This window comes from Schistosoma mansoni, assembly GCF_000237925.1.
Source record: "Schistosoma mansoni, WGS project CABG00000000 data, chromosome 3 unplaced supercontig 0174, strain Puerto Rico, whole genome shotgun sequence".
In the NCBI taxonomy this organism is placed as follows: Eukaryota; Metazoa; Platyhelminthes; class Trematoda; order Strigeidida; family Schistosomatidae; genus Schistosoma; species Schistosoma mansoni.
This window is the reverse complement of record NW_017386012.1, coordinates 220,000-238,727: the sequence shown is the minus strand read 5'-3', so window position 1 is coordinate 238,727 and position 18,728 is coordinate 220,000.

Sequence of the window (18,728 nt, the reverse complement as noted above, 5' to 3'; positions counted from 1 at the left end):
TACTTTCTCCATCACTCTAGACACCACTGAAGTTATCTTTATGGGTCGGTAATTTTCAACATTTGCTTCAGGTCCTGTTTTAATTTTGGAAATGATGTGTGTAGTTTTCCAGGCAGTAGGGTAATGCGCTGTAGAGAGTGATATCGCAAATAGTTTGAGTAATAAAACACACATATCATCGCCTCCACGTTTTAGCATGCTAGCCGGAATACCATCTGGTCCATCAGTGTAGGAGTGTTTCAGTGTACTAATTGCCTTAGAGATATTCTGTACATTGAAGTCTACGTTAGTAATCTCAGAGGCGGATGCTGTGATAAGTTCTGAATCATTAAGTGGTTTTTCATCGGTTAATGAGGAACAAAAGTGTTCATTAAATAGTTCCGTAACAAGTTTAGGATCTTCGTATACTTGTTTGTCTTTAATAAATATGTTTCCTCTCGACTTAGAACGTTTAAGTTTATTTTGAAAGAGTGTGGTGAGTGCTGAGGAGTTATTACTAAGTTCGACAGCACGTTTTTCCTGTTCGATTGCTTTTTGCGTACTTATTGCGTCTGTCTGGACAAGTATTTCTGTCATCGTTACTAAAGAGGAGAAGTCATTGGAGTTGTGGAAGCGAGTACAATGTCTCTGCAGACGTCTTCGTGTACCGACCGGTATAAACAGATCTTTAGAAAACTTAGGTCTCCAGTACTCTAAAGGTGCGATTTTGTTCATGATACTTTCGATGTTGTGATAAAATATATTGGTTAGTGTGTCGGTATTGTTTGCAGTAAAGAATGTTCCCCAGTCAGTACTTCTTATGTAATTGTGAAAATTATTCCAATCTATCTTGCGATAGTTTCTACGAAGGGTTACATTTTTACGTCTACCGTTTGTGTTTTTTATATTAAGGCTACATACGACAGTGTTATGATCACTACCTGGGAACTTTTTTCCAATATACACAGTATTGGGGGTGAGGCCACTGGTAAAGACTAAGTCCAAGATATTTTGATGTCTGGTAGGGCTACTAACATATTGAGTCCACTGTCCTAGTTCTAGACATTCAATAAATGATTCATAACGTTTCGGAGCTTTGACTGGAAACCAAGAAATTTCAGGCATGTTGAAGTCACCACAATTGAGCTTGCCTGTGAATGGAAGGGATGATGCTAGTGTGAATACCTCTGATAATACTGCTATTTCACCTATTGCCAAGTTAGGTTGCTGGTAGATACAGCCGAACAGTAAGGTAATGGAATTTGATGGCTTTAAAACAATCCACGCCGAGTCCTTCAGTTTGTTTAGTTCAGGTATATCGCATAGTAGTGAGTTTAAGCTAGAGTGAGCATAAATAAGGCATCCTCCGCCTCGTCCTTTCAATCTATCGCTTCTATATAGGAGGTGGTTATCAAGAGATATACTTAGATCGGAAATATTACTGTTAGTCCAAGCTTCAGATATCATTATAAGTGATGGTTGATATATGGAAGCAAACAGAGCTAAATCAGTCTTTTTATTGCAGATCGACCTAGCGTTGATAAGACACATATTAAACAAGTGGCCTACTAAGTTAAAGTGAGTGAGAGTATCTCGATTAAAGATGTCATGATCCTCGCGTGAGTGATGTATGTTTGAAGTAATGGATTGAGCGTTTTTCAATAGCTCTGTATTTTGATAGCTAGAGTTACTGGGGCATGTATCAAATGAGCTAGTGAAGTTGCTTGGGGAGTTTATCCAGGAGGAAGAGGTGGGAGTACTTTCTGATGCGAACTGTACGGGGGAAGCGAGTTTATGTTCCGCACTTGGTTTGAAATGACTAGGGCTATATACTTCAACAGGGGTGCAACTAGGGGCCTTATTCCAAAAAAATCTGGTACATGTTGACTGTAAAGTGTACTGTTATTTGCAAGACAGTTTTGATGGTTAAGCTCGTAGCCTCTGTTATAACTATTTGCGCTAGTGCGAGCATGAGGGGGGTCTGATGCTCGTAACTGGAAGTGGTTACGACTGTTGTTATATATGGAGGCCGTCTTCATGTGGTGGGTTGATACTGGAAAGTTCTCATTCTGAGAGTAATTACAATTGTGATTCTGGGGAATGTACATAGGGTGTGGGGTGAGGAACCTGTAATTACCATGCTTATTAACGGTTTTAGGCTTGAGAAGGTGAGTGGAGTGATCAGTATTCTGATAGTTTTTGTGAGTGTGCGTGTAAAAAGGTTTGTTACGCTCAAGCGTACTACCCATTGTGCGAGGTGCTGATGGCAAGTTACATGATATCAGCGGGTATAACCTATTCACTGTTGTTGGGATACCCACAGAACAGTTGGCCTCAATCTTACGTGTCCCTCTATTTCGTATTTTGGATTTTATCTCCCCAGTCTTTTTTGTCAGAGATGAAGGGTTTCTTTGTCTCTGTGAGATGAGCTTAGGTTCATTCGAATCCTCTTGTGGAGTATCTCTTGGGGAACCAATTTTTACATGAATATGTTTAGTTGGGTGTGTTTCGTTACACGGCCCACATTTTGGTATTATACTGAGCGAACACCCGGGATCAGAGATGCCGTCACGCCTTTTAGTGACAGATGGGGACCGTATCTTATTCAAAGATTTCAGATCTGCAGACTCATCTAGATCTACGGATGGACCAGTCGTTTGTGGTATAACATCATGCTTGTTATCCATGCGCTTTATATCAATCATTTTGTTGCATACTGTCTTTAGCTGGTTTTTTACTATAACTCTGTCATACGATTCTATTGCTTCACGTCTTCTTATACGACGTTGACACGGTGTTAGGTCAGGAGTGACTTTAATGCTTTTGTATGGAACTAAAGAGCTTATTTTTTGCTCAAATCAATAAACTGTTTAGCATCGTTACAACAGCCAAACTTAAATAGTAGAGGGCAAGTAAATCTATCCGACTTTTTTCTAAGGCGGATGACTTGGCAGTTGACCTTCAGCATATCGCATGCTTTAAGGCAGATGTCCCTCAACTTATTTGGGTGTATGCGATCAGGGAGATTGTAAACTACTGCATTGTGGGAAGACATCATTCTTTTCGTCACTTCTTCAGCCACAAAATCTAAAATACACTCAGCTTTAGTGAGTTGTTCGAGATTTTTATCGGTATTAATACCCCATATGTGTGTGAGGGGTGCTAGTTCGTTAAGTCTACTGTAAATTTCGGCTAGGGAGTTTTGTAACTGACGAATGTCAGTACTATATCGATCAGCATTCTCGTATACGTGAGATACACTGTTAGACTCCTTGGTTTTTGGTATATTGGACCTAGGCCTAAGCAAAGCATGCGGTTTGGTGGACTGTGTTGACCTTTTGATGCACGTGGGCATTTCGCTTTTTATGTCAACTAGTCTTACTGTTGGCATACTGCACGAAGAAATAGAGGGGTTGTTACTTGGAGAATCAGGTAGTGTTAGTGATACTTGTGGGTAGGTAGAATGGGGTTCAAAGGATAAATGCTTATCATTTTCAGGTACTGAGTCATCAGTCTTAGGAGTTACGGACTTTGACCTTTTAGTAGACTTGAAAGCTGGTGAAATCTCTCTTTTACCCGAGTTACTTGACATATTTTGAAGCTGTATGAGTTAAAAACCTGTCTAACAGATATATATGAGTATATAAATATTTCTACGTATTAACCGGGTTAATACTAGGATCAGAGACTATTGGTATATAACGTGTAGTGGATGTCGAGTCGTGGACGGACTATGATCACCACTACTATTCGATTACGCGTCCAAAAACGACTTGGTTCCCTTGATAGCCCGTAAATCAGAAGGCTTTACTAGTCCAGATCAAGTATATTTATTGGCGATCTCGTGGTATCGAAATAATACCGAGACGTGCCAAAGAGTACAAGCGAACAAGCAGTGCGTGAGCAAGCTCGAACCAAACAAGGCGGATAGCGGAACAAGAAGTGAAACTGATACAGTTAAACAAATACAGTAAAACAATCTCTGGTACAATTGGTTACAATAATAATAATTGTTTCCGTTATTCCAATCGTGTTCTTATCGAGACTGGCCGGTCACTACAGGAGCCCCCCGCTAGAAAGGGTTTACACTTTCGATACGTAGCGGTTTCGTTCGTGGGACTGATCGCGAAACGTGCAATTGTAGGACGAAGGCGTTGGCAGAACAGGAAGTGATCGTTGATCCTCGAGTTGCCACCAAAAGTCTTTGACGTAGAACGGTACCAGAAGGAACGTACTGTGTTGATTGTTTGGATTAGCATGCTACACCAGAGTGGTTTGTATCCAGAATCTGAAGGTTGCGTTCGTAGAGGTCCGGACCAGAAACGCTGCAGACGTAGGACGAAACCAGATTGAGCCAAGGAACCAGATGCGACCAGGATAACCATGTTCGGGACCAAATGTATATCATACGTATTTGGAGTCAGAGAGATCGACTGAGTGCGTTGACTATAGCGTGGGTGATCAGGCCAGCTTTCGCCAAGATTGACTAAAGTCGACGATACCAGAACAGCGATGGTCAGAGGCGTAGGCTCGGGGTAAACAAAAAAATGAAAGAAAAAGAGAAAAGTGTAGCTTTCGTGTAGTATGGTGGTAGATTCCTATGCTGTATCCGTAGTTGGTTATGAAGTTAGTCGAGAAAGCGTACGGGTAAGCGTACTCGGCGACCAGAACGTGAGACGGTAGTCTCGTTCGAACCTCGTGAGCCTGCAATCTCATCCGCAGTCAAGGGCGGTGTGGTCTGCAGGTCTGGACGTGAGACGGAAGTCTCGTCCGTAGACGGGGCAGATGACACGTGCTGTTGACTGGGACGTGAGAATGAGGTCTCAGGTGCATCTAGCGTGGGATCCGAAGTAGATGTAGAGATCCCGCTAGAAGCTCTGATGGGTCTAACATTGGGTCTCGGCCTATCAGGTATAGCACAGTCATCGACGTGTGCTGGCTTGAGACGATCAATGCTGACTGTTTCGATGCGGCCACGTCGATCAACCTTGAAGGTCTTTTCGTGACGGGAAATCACGTGAAAAGGTCCTTCGTAAGGCTGTTGTAGAGGTTTGCGTACCGAATCTACTCGTATGAAAACATGTGAACAGGTAGATAACTCTCGAGGGAGAGCGACCTGTCGATGTTGTATACGAGTTGACACCGGAGTCAGTGTTCGCATGAATGCAGACAGTCGTTGGACGTAGTCTGATTCGCCGAACGTAGTGCTGCTCCGTGGTGTGAAAAATTCCCCAGGCAGACGCAATGTCGTGCCGTAAACAAGTTTAGCGGCGGAACATTGAATATCTGCCTTTAGACTCGTTCTGATTCCCAGGAGGACGAGCGGAAGGGTTTCGTACCAATTGTTGTTTTCGTGTGCTCGAAGAGCACTTTTAAGTTGGCGATGAAACCGTTCAACTAAACCGTTTGATGCTGGATGGTAAGCGGTAGTGCGTATGCGTTCCGTACCAAGCAGCCGTGTTAGTGAGGAGAATAATGCGGACTCAAATTGCTGTCCTCGGTCAGTCGTGACAGTCGAGGGACAACCGTACATAGCTATCCATCGTTCTACGAAGCGGTGAGCGACTGTCTCCGCCGTAATAGACGTGATGGGAATAGCTTCGGGCCATCTTGTGAAACGATCAATGCATGTGAGTATGTGATCATACCCGTGCGATGGTGGTAATGGTCCTACAATGTCTATGTGAACGTGATCGAAGCGAGCATCAGGCGTAGCGAAAGTGCCAATAGGGGCAGCTACGTGCCTGTGCACTTTTGATCGTTGACATTGTAAACATTGTAAACATTACAGATAAAAAGTGCTCAGTTATAATATAGGGAAGTACTGATCAGTGAAATCTCTATTAACTGGGCAAGTGTCGGTTAAAATTTATTAACCTAGAGCAAAGTGTGAGCGATAAACGCGATAGGATGATAATCTAAGGACAATACAGCCTACAAAAGAACAAGTCTAAGAATTTCTAAACCACGTGAAAAAATGTTACCACTTTCAAATTTCGCGCTGGAAAGGCATACTAACAGTGTTAATTACGTTTTAGAAACGGATAAAATTTATCGAGCCGTCTTTAAAAAAATATATGATCTCCCTGTATGATCCAAACCTAAATTCCAATCGGTCTGGATGCGGTTGAATAGCTATAGTAAAAGTTTAATACTCGTTTCAATAGAAATCAGAACAAGGTGTTTTGGAGTAATAACGGTTCTAAATTTCATCATACATACAAATGTACAAATTCACCTAAACAAATATTACTACCCAGTTATTCAACCGACAATTGATACCAAAATATTCAATCTAAATTACAATGAATAGCAAAGTGGTAAGAAATATATGAAAATTACCGAAAACACCAAAAGGTGAGTGTTATTCTCTCCCTTCTGGATAGATCAAGGGAGATTCCGTTTGAGCGGCTGTTTTATAACACAAAGTGTTTCAATTTCTGGGAAAGTGCTCCAAATTACAACCAAAAATGCACGATCCCAGTCAAAATCAAACCGCACAATCAAAGAGCGAGCAGTCAATATGGCAGCCGCCAGAATAATAGCAATTAAAACAAACTAGGTACAGTTCAGTAAGGAGCATAGAGACTCAATAAAAAACAATAGTAAAACCAAGAAAATTAAACGTTACAGTCTTAATTAGCATCAAAAAAGTTAACAACATACGCAAATAAAGAAAACGTAAGGAAGAAATCACAAATGTATGCATGGAGGGATTTTCACTTTCAAAATGGATCCAACACTCCCTGATTAAACTAACTCGATAAAAAGAACGCTGATCTTGATGCTCATAGCATCTGCAAAAGATCTAACTCCATCACTTAGGCTACATAAACACGCCTACTATTCTGCATAGTGCGCTGATCTTTTCACTGCTTCATCAGAAATGCACCATGTGCTTGGTGAGGAAACCTCACTCCTATGTATCTCGCTCACAGATATAGATAAAACCAACCTAAAACTGTTTGAAGCGACATCATTTAGTACTTCTTTTAGTCTACCCAAAGGAGTTACTTCTTTTGAGCTACTTTTGGAAAGTGAGTCTGGCCTCAAACACACAGTAAACCCACAATCGGACGCCTTGTATAGCGACCTACAGATTGCGAATAAGCCTGCCTGCAATAAAGGGCTCACTGAAGTGGACCCAGACTACTCACCCAAACATATACTCCGCCCCTCAGCTGTGTATACATGGGTTGATCACCCGATTGACATTTGCAAAAAGGTGTGTACAACCATGTTGACCACAACAATTTCAATATTAACTCCAATACTGGTAATTGTGAGAGTAGTCAAATGGAACCTAACCTCACCCAAACTACTCACGATTTATTATCACATCAATATATAACCAGTGCCCCAAGAAACCCTGATCTCGAAATTATAGAACACACTGAAAAGTCAACTTGCCATATACACTCAGAAGTATTGAAAAGACTTCAGTGTATTCAGAATGTAATTGCGTATCATAAACTTGATAGTGTGAACTTTAAGTTCGGTAAAAGTGCTCTTGGTGTGTTACAGGAAGTTTACATTAAGCACAGACTGAGGTTTCTTATCTCGTCCTCTTTCATTAAGGTAGTATCTCAAAAGCCAATCACCTCCTTACCAATCAGTCATTGCTTAGGCGTTTTTCGAGACTAAAAAATCAAAATCACCGATGACAGGACTACTATCAAACGTCAAATCATCAATGAACTGCAAACTAATCAAACCAGTCTACTCACTCACAACAGTCACAAGGTTGGCGACTTCACAAACAACTAGGCATCATTTCCCATACTTCTGATAAACGATGGCACATCAAGCAACGCTTTTGGTCCTAATCCGACATAGGCATACTATTTTCTTTAATCATTCATTCTGACCCAAACACCTAACTGTTACTGAATCTCAAGTCAGTAGCACCTCTATGGTGTTCTAGGATTACCCATGTGGCTCCAATAAAAGCCTAGAACAGCGTAGATGTAACCTGTCTTAAAATTGCACTGGAAGCCATAACCTCTTGCCCATCTGAATACGAGATGTCACTAAACCCGCTAAAGAAACTCAAAATAATTCCAGCACCCTGTCACTCACAACATGCACCTTTGCAGAGAAATAGAAGACCCAACAACACACTGTGGACTGACAGTTCTTGAATCATCTGAACATGAGACTACGCCTGTATAACACCACACCTACTGACGACACCAATATGCTTTTTAGAATGAAGCTCTAAGACTGTCACCCTGCACTTCGTCTGCAGAATTATTTGTGGTGATTTCAACCTCCGAAGCATCAGCTGGAATACAAACGTTAGTCGCTGTACTTTGAAAGCGTATTTAGTTCCTTAAGCATACATAGTTGACAGTAACATGAACACCTGCCTACATGGAACCAGAACATTTTGGACTTGATATTCTGTCACAATATCTCTATAAGATCGGTAGCGGTCGGCGAAAGTTTTCACAACAACGATCACAAGACAGTCCTATATACTCTGCCACTTCTAGCCATATGCAAGAACTTCAGGACAAAAACTACGCGTTTTCAATAAAGAGATTATGCACACCCTATTTCCTCCCAAATGGCTGTTAAAACAACAACGCCTTATTTCGATCAAAAAACTGAGGCTAAGCTGAGAAAACTGAAAGGAATGTATTGTAAATGAGAAGACATCAGTGCCTCGCACCAAATATATTCTGTGTTCGAGGGAGTGTAAAGTTAGCGTTAGAAACAGAAGCAAGCAGAGAAACGTGGTGGACTTCATGAAGCGCGCCAGCCGTGATATTGACAATGCGTTTCTTACTAGAACCACCTACATTCATATCTTATAAAATATCAACCTATGTGAGTGACTTACTACGGTGAAAAATTGTAAGTTTTGTAACAATTTGATCTTGCCTGTAAACTGGCATGCCTCATGTAACAAACAGTTGTTTGAGAATAAATTATCATTATAATCACATTTAAATCCAGAAACCTATGTCGTCCCCTATAAAACGTACAAGAAACAGTGAAGATCACATCTTTCATTCCTTACTGTACGATGGGCGTAGGTAAGTAACTATTAACTTTGGTCATTGCTAAGTAAATGGCCTTTCCGCAGTGGGAATAAGTCTCATGGTTCAGACATAAACATCAAGTGCATCAGCAAAAATAATCTTAGTTCCATTAACCATGATGTTAGTGGTATACACGTAGCCATTAAAACAACTGATGCAAACTCAAGTCGTGAAGCCGATAGCATCCCATCGATCCCGTACGAATATTCATACCAAATTGAGTGCCTCTCATGAGACCTTAACATACCATCTCCTTGGAAACGCGAAACTCATCAACTCGGACAGCAATGAGATGAAAGCACACTTCTGAGTTAGAGAAGTCATTACAAAAGCAACCATGCTTAAACAATAGGATACGAAAGCAGCCAATAATATCACAGTAGCTTCGAAAACAACTTATCGGTTCGTTAAACATACGTAAGCGTTTGACTGTGGTCGGTTACGAATCAGCCAGAATGGCCACCGTTTTGCTTTTCAGGAGGTGAATACCTCGAGTGTTAACAGCATGCTCGAGAAAGTCAAGGGAGTCAGTTCCAATCTGAAATTTCCGAATGTTTGCAGTAATGCTATGTTTTTACAGTCTTTCGAAAACAAAGTCCAGATACTAGAGATGAGATTCTCAATCGAGACTTACTATCAAGCAGTCATCTACATACACGTAAACGTAACTAAACCCCTGAACACGTCATTGGTGAATTTCTGGGGGGTTGGTGCATAATATGTATTTCCGACGGGACAGGTACACGCCAGTCTTAGAGGCACGATCAATGTTATTCGACATTGGTTGGTAGATTAGATGCTTCCCAAGTGAAGTTTATGGTTGTTTCAATGTAAACTCTGAAGGCGTTTACTATCAGCTGTGACCTTGAAAAAAGCATACGTCAAGTTTATTTGAAGCGTCAAGAGCTTCATGGCTGTGCCTTGAGAGCGCGATGATGAAAAAAGGTGAAACTAGGTAGCAGCAAGGCTCTTCGATACATACGTTTAACAATGTTCAACATTTATTAGCTCACAGTATGTTTCCCAAGAAGGGTCGTTAAATGAATATCGTCGAGAAAAGTGAATAACCCTTCATTCGTGCAGATGCCTTTGAGCGTTAATGATAAGGTTTACGCTGAAAACAATCTTCAAAATATTTTCCACAGCGGCATTGCGTCAACGTTACACACCAGATCAAATATCGGCATAATTGTGTTATAATTTTGGTCGAGTAAAGTATTTATGCAATACAATTTTTTAAGTTTATATTTGTTATAAAGTAGACTTGTGGAGCGCTTGTTGCGAACTATGACTTTGGGAAAACGCGTACGTCGAGTTTGTCCCAGACGTCAGAAGTTCCAAAGCTGTGCTCTCAGAGAAAGATTCTGAATAAAGGAGAAACAGAGGACCAGCAAGAATAGGACTGCCGAACAATGCTTGACATTTTGTAGTGGAACAGATAGATGTACGACAAATTAGGTTAGATTTATATTAGCTCTTGTTTCTAGAATGAAATTTGATCAGAGACTCCAGTTATGAGAACGCAGTAACAAAGAACAATGAGTTGTGATATTTAACAAGATGGATTGGCTTCACATGATGGTAAGAAAGTCGAAGTTGGAATAAGGAAGATTGTTAATTAGAATAGAAGGTGCATCAAGAGAGTGAAGTGTTAAGAAACACTAATAACCGTGTCTTCTATTGTCTGCCATTTTTCAATTATTTTCATCTGACACCAGCCGCAAGGTTCTAATGTAAAAGTCCAAGTTAGCTTATTATAGGTTGTCTTAGTAGGACAGCTAATCCAGCATGAAATCGGAAACATGAATTTGAATGGTGAGCGTGGGAGAATAACCTCGATACCACCGACTGATTGACATTTTCTCAATCACGAGCCTGATACAAACAAAATGTTCTGCCCCACAAACATGAGTGAAATGAAGTCATCGCCCTCACCATCAACGCTTGCTGGTCAGTAACCTCATCCTTCCTCCTTTTGTGATGTTATGATCATTCAAGCTTATTTCTATATTACACCTCATACGGTACTCTGTGCATCACATGTGTTCGGAAGACACTATTTCTATAAGTACCATTTTGCAAGCTTATCAGGCAGTCACAAATCATGAACTATGGTTAAGGCACCAATGCAATTCTTTAAATGACTCTGATTATGAACACGATGTGGAATTTCAGAGCATGCCTATTCGGCGCTTATAAAGTTTCTGATGTATGTAAGAACCTTAGTTTCATGAGAATCACAAGAGCACTTTCATATAGTTAGCCGACAAGCTACAACTTTGTGAGCACTGTGTGGGAATTCGAGAAGCAACAAGTGTTCCTTATGTTCCTTCGCAAATCCTGACGCTCTTTTTGTTTTTGTTCATGTTCATTTGTTAGGAGCCTCTCAGATTTAAATGGAAACTTTCATCTTGACGTGTGTAGACCGTTTCATATGTTGGACAAAACACAAACCATTAAGAAAATTCTGGCTGAAACAATCGCCAACACCTTCGTCGTACCATAAGTAGAAAACTTTGAGTGGCATTCGACTGCTACTATAGACTGTGGATGCTAGTTGGAATCTGGACTTCACTGTTGTCCTAGTATATTACTAGAAATCACTTGTTTCTGAGCGACCGCCTAACATGTACAAGCTAACAAGTTAGCAAAACGATGGAATCAACATATGAAAGCTTCAGCTGATTTTATCGATCTTCCTTTCTTGCGACGTAGAGCACATGTTTTTGGACATCCTGAACGACTACGCCGACCCTTAAAACTTCATACAGAAGACTCTTCAAAGTCCCTCATTGTAGACGTGAATACTATTTCATCGATAAAACGGAACTACTGATGACGTCAACATTGACCGTCTTAAATCCTTCCAAATATATCTTCTAACTCACTCATTCCTGACTTTCGATTTGTCCGGGTTGATGTCGTTCTTTTAAAAAGATGTTACGGAAAAGGTCGTTGTTAAACTCCGAATATCTGTGGCATCTTTGTCAGAGAGCAACTTTGTATGGATGTGGGTTGACAACAATCCAGATAGGCTTTGACAAGATGTCTTGTTTTTAAGTCTTTGGAACGTCATACAAATGCGGTCGACTCAATCTCCGAGATCTTAGATAATTTTGTTCGGGGCTATCAAAAAGTCTCTTCAATGACTCGATAGGTGTGCTGACGACTTGTGTTTTTGTTGAATCGGTAAAGTTTTTGTTCCGCTTATCGTCTTTGAACCTTATACTGTGTTTTAGAATGAAATTTGTGTAATTCAACAGTATCAAAGAGATTAGATCTTTCAAACTGGTGATTCCCAGATATGATCAAAACCTAATAAATGATTGACAGTGAAACTGCACGTAGGATTAAGAAAACGTATCAAATATTCTAAAATACTTCTGTTCAAGAGTTAAGAAAAATTAGTTACCAGATAAAAAATCGGCCGCCTACTGCGTACTTTGTTTCAGATAACGTACTACAGGTCATTAGCACTTTAGACATGGAAAACTCAATAGAACCGGATTAGCTACAACTTAAAATCTTGAGACAAATTTCGCGGTGTATTGTTGTCCCATTGACTACGAAATTCAGTATATCATCTCGTCGAGGTGAGTTACCTACAGACCGGATGTACGTGATTAAAACCTCAACACATAAAACAGGATCAAAGCAAAACCTATCAGATTACAGACCTGTCAGCCTCATCAGCGCCGTAGTTGAAATAATGGCAAGTATATTCAACAAGGCCGTAATAACATCCGAAGAAACCAATAACTTGTTAAACAGCGAGCAATATTGTTTCAGGAATCGATTATCTTGCTTAAGAAACCTTCCTATAGAAAGAGACCAATGGACAGAGGCCCTAGATGATGTAAAATCAATTGATTCTTTCTACACAGTTTTTAGTAAAGCATCACGTGCTGTATAATAGACTCCTCCTTAAGCTGAAAGTTCTAAGAATTGCCGTACCTCTCCCAAAAATGGATCAGGCATTCCTTGGAAGATCGTTGATAGAAGGTTACGATAGATTCTAAGTGCTCTGCCTATGAACCAGTACTTTGTGGAGTACTGCAAGTCTCTGTCCTTGGTCCTCTACTTTTTATACCGTATGTAGGTGAACTCCTAAGTATTGTCGAGTCCCCAATGCTACTAACTGCACTCTGACGCTGTGAAAATCTGGTGAGAAATAACAGGAGACTCAGATGAATGCTCGCTTCAGGAGGACTTCTGGATGGCTAGTTTAAAAATAGGCTGATGCATATCAACTGAGCCAAGTGTTTCTAGATGCACATTGGGGATCCAAAAGTAAAGGGGTACAGCATATGAGAAGATTCAGTGCCCCTAGTTAGGTCTCACAGAGACCTTGAGGTAACAGTGGGTCATGATCTTAAAGCAACGGCTGACTCATGTGTGGTCACAGAGAAGAACTCCATGACCTTCAAGACGGATATTAACCGAGTTAGAAACCAATATGTTCATCACAATATACATAACATTAGTGAAGTCTAAGCTTAAAAACCAAGATCAAGCTGATAGACCCTGTATTAAGGGGTGATTCGGATATCTCGGTAAAAGTACAGAGGGCAGCTATTTGTACGATTCCAGAACTGTGGGATTTTAACACAGTCACCAAATCTTGGAACCAGTTACTCAAAAAAGTTGTATCCGCTCCTTCATTTGAACCTTTCCAGAGAAAACTAGCAATTCACGGAAGCTTAATAAAGAAGGACCAAGACAGGCCGAAGACCATCTATCTTTACTACACAAATCTCAATATGATGCCTGGAACATTCCTTTGTAAGCCTTCAAAGTCCATTGGGTTTAAGTTGATAAAGCAAAGAATCAGCTAGGTCTATTCAAGACAGCAGATTACACAAATTGCTAGTTAACTCTTGAGTCATCGTGTGCCAGTTTTTTCTAATTTATACCGATTCAAACCCCTATAAACTTTGACCTTGAGATAATTAAACTTATTCAAGAGTCGCACATGAGTTCGTGGTCAGTTGGCATTATCCTTCTCTTCTTATATTGTTTTGAATATATGAACGAACCAAAGGTCAAAGGTTAATTAAGACACATTTCATATTGTTGTTAATCCAAAATTTCCATTGAAATAAGTTATTTAAATAACTCATCAAATATTTATTTAATAAGTCAGCAACGACTGTCAATATGACGATTGTGAAGTGTAAGAAATATAAGAATCAATAACAGATGATCATGGAGAGATAATTTGCTCAACTAATAAGTCATTTTTAGCTTCTTTTCAGGATAGTGTTGTTTTCGATACTCAGATTTTAAATACTTCTTGATCAGTGGCGTTGTCTATCTTCGGCTCTTTTTTATTTCGGTTGAGGATGCCACAGGTATTTAGAGTTTGACAACGCCTTAACCAGTAACATCTACCATAAATCTTACCCACCTAGTAAAGTCAGAAGTCGAGGGGGTTCGGAGATATATTTGATAGGCTATCAATATATCGAGGATCGTCTGCTCTAGGCTGACTAGTGGTTGCAGGAGAAGTTGAACACGGCGTTCCCATCCGTGATCTGGTGCGGATGCATGACCGAGAGCCTTTAGCTAGGTGAGTCCATTAAAATTAATGTGGTCAGCATCCAATATCGAGACCTTACAGAGCTATTGATTTCGGGGATTTATTTACTATTACACGGTCTTTGAGTATACTGAAAAGTAAAACAGATTAGTGGTCTGTGTTAACACTTTTAGTTGGAGTGTCTAAGAAGGTAGTTTTCTTCAAATTAGATTCAATACTAGCCAAGTTTGTTCTTATTGATGGTTTGGTTTTCAAACTGTCTGTTGCAGCCTTCCAAACGTTCATACTTTGAGGTGATGAGAAGATAAGATGCAAGGCGTTTAGTACCTGATATGCATATTGTCTTGACCCATGAACACACTAGTCTGAAATTGTTACAGTAATTAGACACCATACACTCCTGATCAACCCATAGTTGGATTGTGTCAGGTGAAGGAACTAACACGATGTTCGGAAAATTTCATGTTGCGTTGTTGGTTATGATCTAAATGATCAAGGACATATAATTATACTTATATACTTAAGGGGCGACTCTTGAAATAGTTGAATGTATGTTAGTTACAATGCATCTGGTATTTTTGGAGCATAGATGCTACGCATCATATCTGTTTTCAAAAGCTGCAAATTGTTTGACAAATAAGCATTCACAACGTGCAGAATTCAAACAGTGTTTTTGCTTAAATCTGATCAAGGTGAACGAAAAGACGTTTAATCAGCAGAGCAAGCAAAAATGCATTTTATCGATTGCTATATCTGAAGTGAAATTCGCTGTATGGTTAAAATGCTCGGACGTAACCACAGAATAACTATCAAACGTTACTAGTTAAGAGGCAAGATTTTTTCAGGCTATCTTGGTCTAATATCGCCGATACAAAGCTCTCAAAACTTCTCATCCTTAAGATGACTGTGTACCCAATCATTTGATCGTATAAATTAAAGATAGTATTATTCAAGGTGATATAAGATACCTACCCACTAATTAAATTAAAAGAAGGCGATAATTCCTAAATGGACAAAGTCAGTGTGTGAAAAACCACTCATGTGGACAGGTGGTCACCAAAATTTCGTAAATCACTAACTATTTACCTCAGCTAGTTATGTTCTCCCCAATTAAGAGAGCCAGGATTATGTCTTGGATCAAGCTGTATTTTAAGGAGTACTAGAGATTACCATGTGATGTTAGCATAATTTCAAGATGTCAGACGTACAATAACATTTTGCATATCTTTTACAATTATTAATGATGCTTACTTGGTGCTGCTCAAACATTAGCTTTGCAGTCAAATTCCAGGGTTTACTTGTTATGTTGTTTGTATCTTAGAATTCCTCTTGTTGAACAGTTATTTTATTTCGCGTTTATGGATATTATTTACCAGCATCTAAGCATCCGAGTCCTGTTCAATTTCGTTATCATCAGTAAGGGATTTTTGAAATCCTAATGTATCTGTTTCTTCTTGAAGGTATTTGGCCTGGGTTACTAATAACGAGTGAAAGTGAATTGACTCTATGAAGACAGTTTCATGTTCCATGATAAATTCAGGCAGCCGATTGACTTACGTGTTCGGAAATTTTACAACACGTACTAATTTGTAGGCAAATACCTGTTGTAACTCATTGAAAAACCTAAGTTGTCGTACCTCCATATAGTTTTAATGTAAGTATTCATTGTAATTAATCGTGCAGTTGTTGTGAGTTTAAATATGATCTTTACCAAAAATAAATTTTTGAAAATGAGGGGTACTTGACTGACGGTCGTTTCTACTTTCCTACTATTCAGTGAATTTGAACGATGAAACCGTTCGGATGTATTGATAAATTCTGCAATACATGTTTACGTGTATAATGCTTGGCTAAAATCATAATTCATTTATTGCTAAGCTTCCTCAAATCATACACTTGAGGATTCCGGACACAGTTTGCTAAATGGTTAGTTTTTGAGGTCGTTTAACTGACAGATTTTGACACACACTATTTGCATGATATTAGTTTTCAAAAGACTAAACTGAAGCTTTACAGACAGGTTGGAACCAATCCAAAATTTATTTCCACGGCATTCTGAAGACTAGCTCTAACTCCATAGCATCATAACATATATTTAAGCCATTTGAACTGGTGAGTGGCTTGGTCTAAAGAAATTGACCATCACCGGTTACTAGCTTAATTAGTTACTCTTCACTGTTTAATCAGTGTTATAATCCATGTTATTAACCAAGATTAGCTAAAATAATACCGAGTAACCTCCGTAGCACCTATCTCACTTTAAAATCTATCATCAGGTGTACCGTCAAAACAGAAATTTTAAGTTGGGCGGAAAACGTTTGTTCTGTTTTGTCGTGGAAGTTACCGTTAAGTCGAATAACGGATTATTTTTAGTCCAGCTATATTAATGATAATGTGTGCAAAACTTTTGTTGTTAGTTTTGTGCCAATTTGGATCATAATGTTCCCCAATAAAAAATATAAATAGCATTACATATTTGTAAGTAAATACCAAGATACAGATTTTTGCAGCTATTCCAAGTCTTGACTTGTGATCATGATGGTGTAGTATTTATAAACTAGACCAACATTCATGCAACAATTATACGATATATATTATGTTAAGTAAACTTCATAAAATTAAGAAAACAATGTTCAATCGTTACCCTTGTATCGATCAAAATATTGTCATATGTGTATATAAAGACACTAGTATAAATACACATCCAATCAAACAAAGACATATACATACAAGTATGTACAATGAAGAAACAAACAAATACCTTTAATTGGACTATGAAATCACAAATATTGTTTTATTTCGACTGATTCACAGTTATCTTTACATTGGGTGCATATAGTTTGAAAAAAAACAAAATCTGGTTTCCCTGGAACATGCACACTTTTTTCATACATAGTTGACAAGGTGAATTATAGAAATGGTAAATATTTGGTTTTTCTATTCATATGACTGTCTCATAGTTTTATCGGTAAGAATTATTTATTACTTATTTCTAAAATTATCCAATCCCGGTTTTCATTTTCATTCTATAGTTGTTATGATATACAAACTAATGCTTTTTTGAAAGTAATAGTGATTTCAAGTTGACAATTTAAAACATCCTATTTTAGAATAACTAATTTTCGTTTGAATATCATTAGATAGTTCATAGATATGCCGAAGCTTTGTGGACATTGTTCAAGAGGAAGTTAGTTGACTGCACAAAAGCACTTCAAAAGAGGTTAAATCCTTGGAGTAATCGTTGGTTTTCACTGTTGAAAAGTCTTATAGTATTACGAATCACATTTAAACTACTTTGATTTTTTAATGTTGGATTAGTTTAAGTTAGTTAATGATATAACCTTACAGTGTGATTGAACATATTTAAAACAGTTAACATTATATGATGAGGAACATTAATCTGCTTTTACCGCATACTGAAACTTGTATTCGTGAACAAAACATGTTCATGATTTTTGGTTACATTTGAATTGTTTTATAGATGACTGTTTGTAACACGTTCTAGATTTACCTAAATATACTTTGAGATTTTCGGATATTATGAACCAGGGTTTTCAGCATTAAAGTGCTTCACGTTCATGTCTAAGGTAACTGAATTCCTTTAGGACTAAAATGAATATCCTTTCTGACTATCGAAAATTGCTCAACGTCATGTTTGTCCACTCCATGGTTCTGACAAATAAATGGCTTAACTGCTTAGTAGACTTCGATTATCTCTAACGGATAAAAGAATTTAACACTGTGTAAAGGTCAGCTATCACTCGCTGTAAGTAAAAAAAATACTGATCATTTCCTAGATATTGTAGAAAAAACTTTTCCTCATGGTAGATACTTACTTACTTACGCCTAGGCCGCCCACCAGCATTTTCCATCCAACTCTGTCCTGGGCCTTCCTTTCGAGTTCTTTCCACTTGTTATTCATCCTTTTCATATCTGCTTATATTTTCCGACGCAATGTGTTCCTTGACCTTCCGCTGGTCCGCTTCCCTCCCGGATTCCAAGTTAGGGATTGCCTTGTAATGCACATTGGTGATTTCCTCAATGTATGTCCGATCCAATTCCAACGTCTTTTCCTAATTTCCTCTTCAGCTGGAAGCTAATTTGTCCTCTCCCATAAAACTCTGTTGTCGATAGTATCCGGCCAGTGAATGTTGGGTATTTTG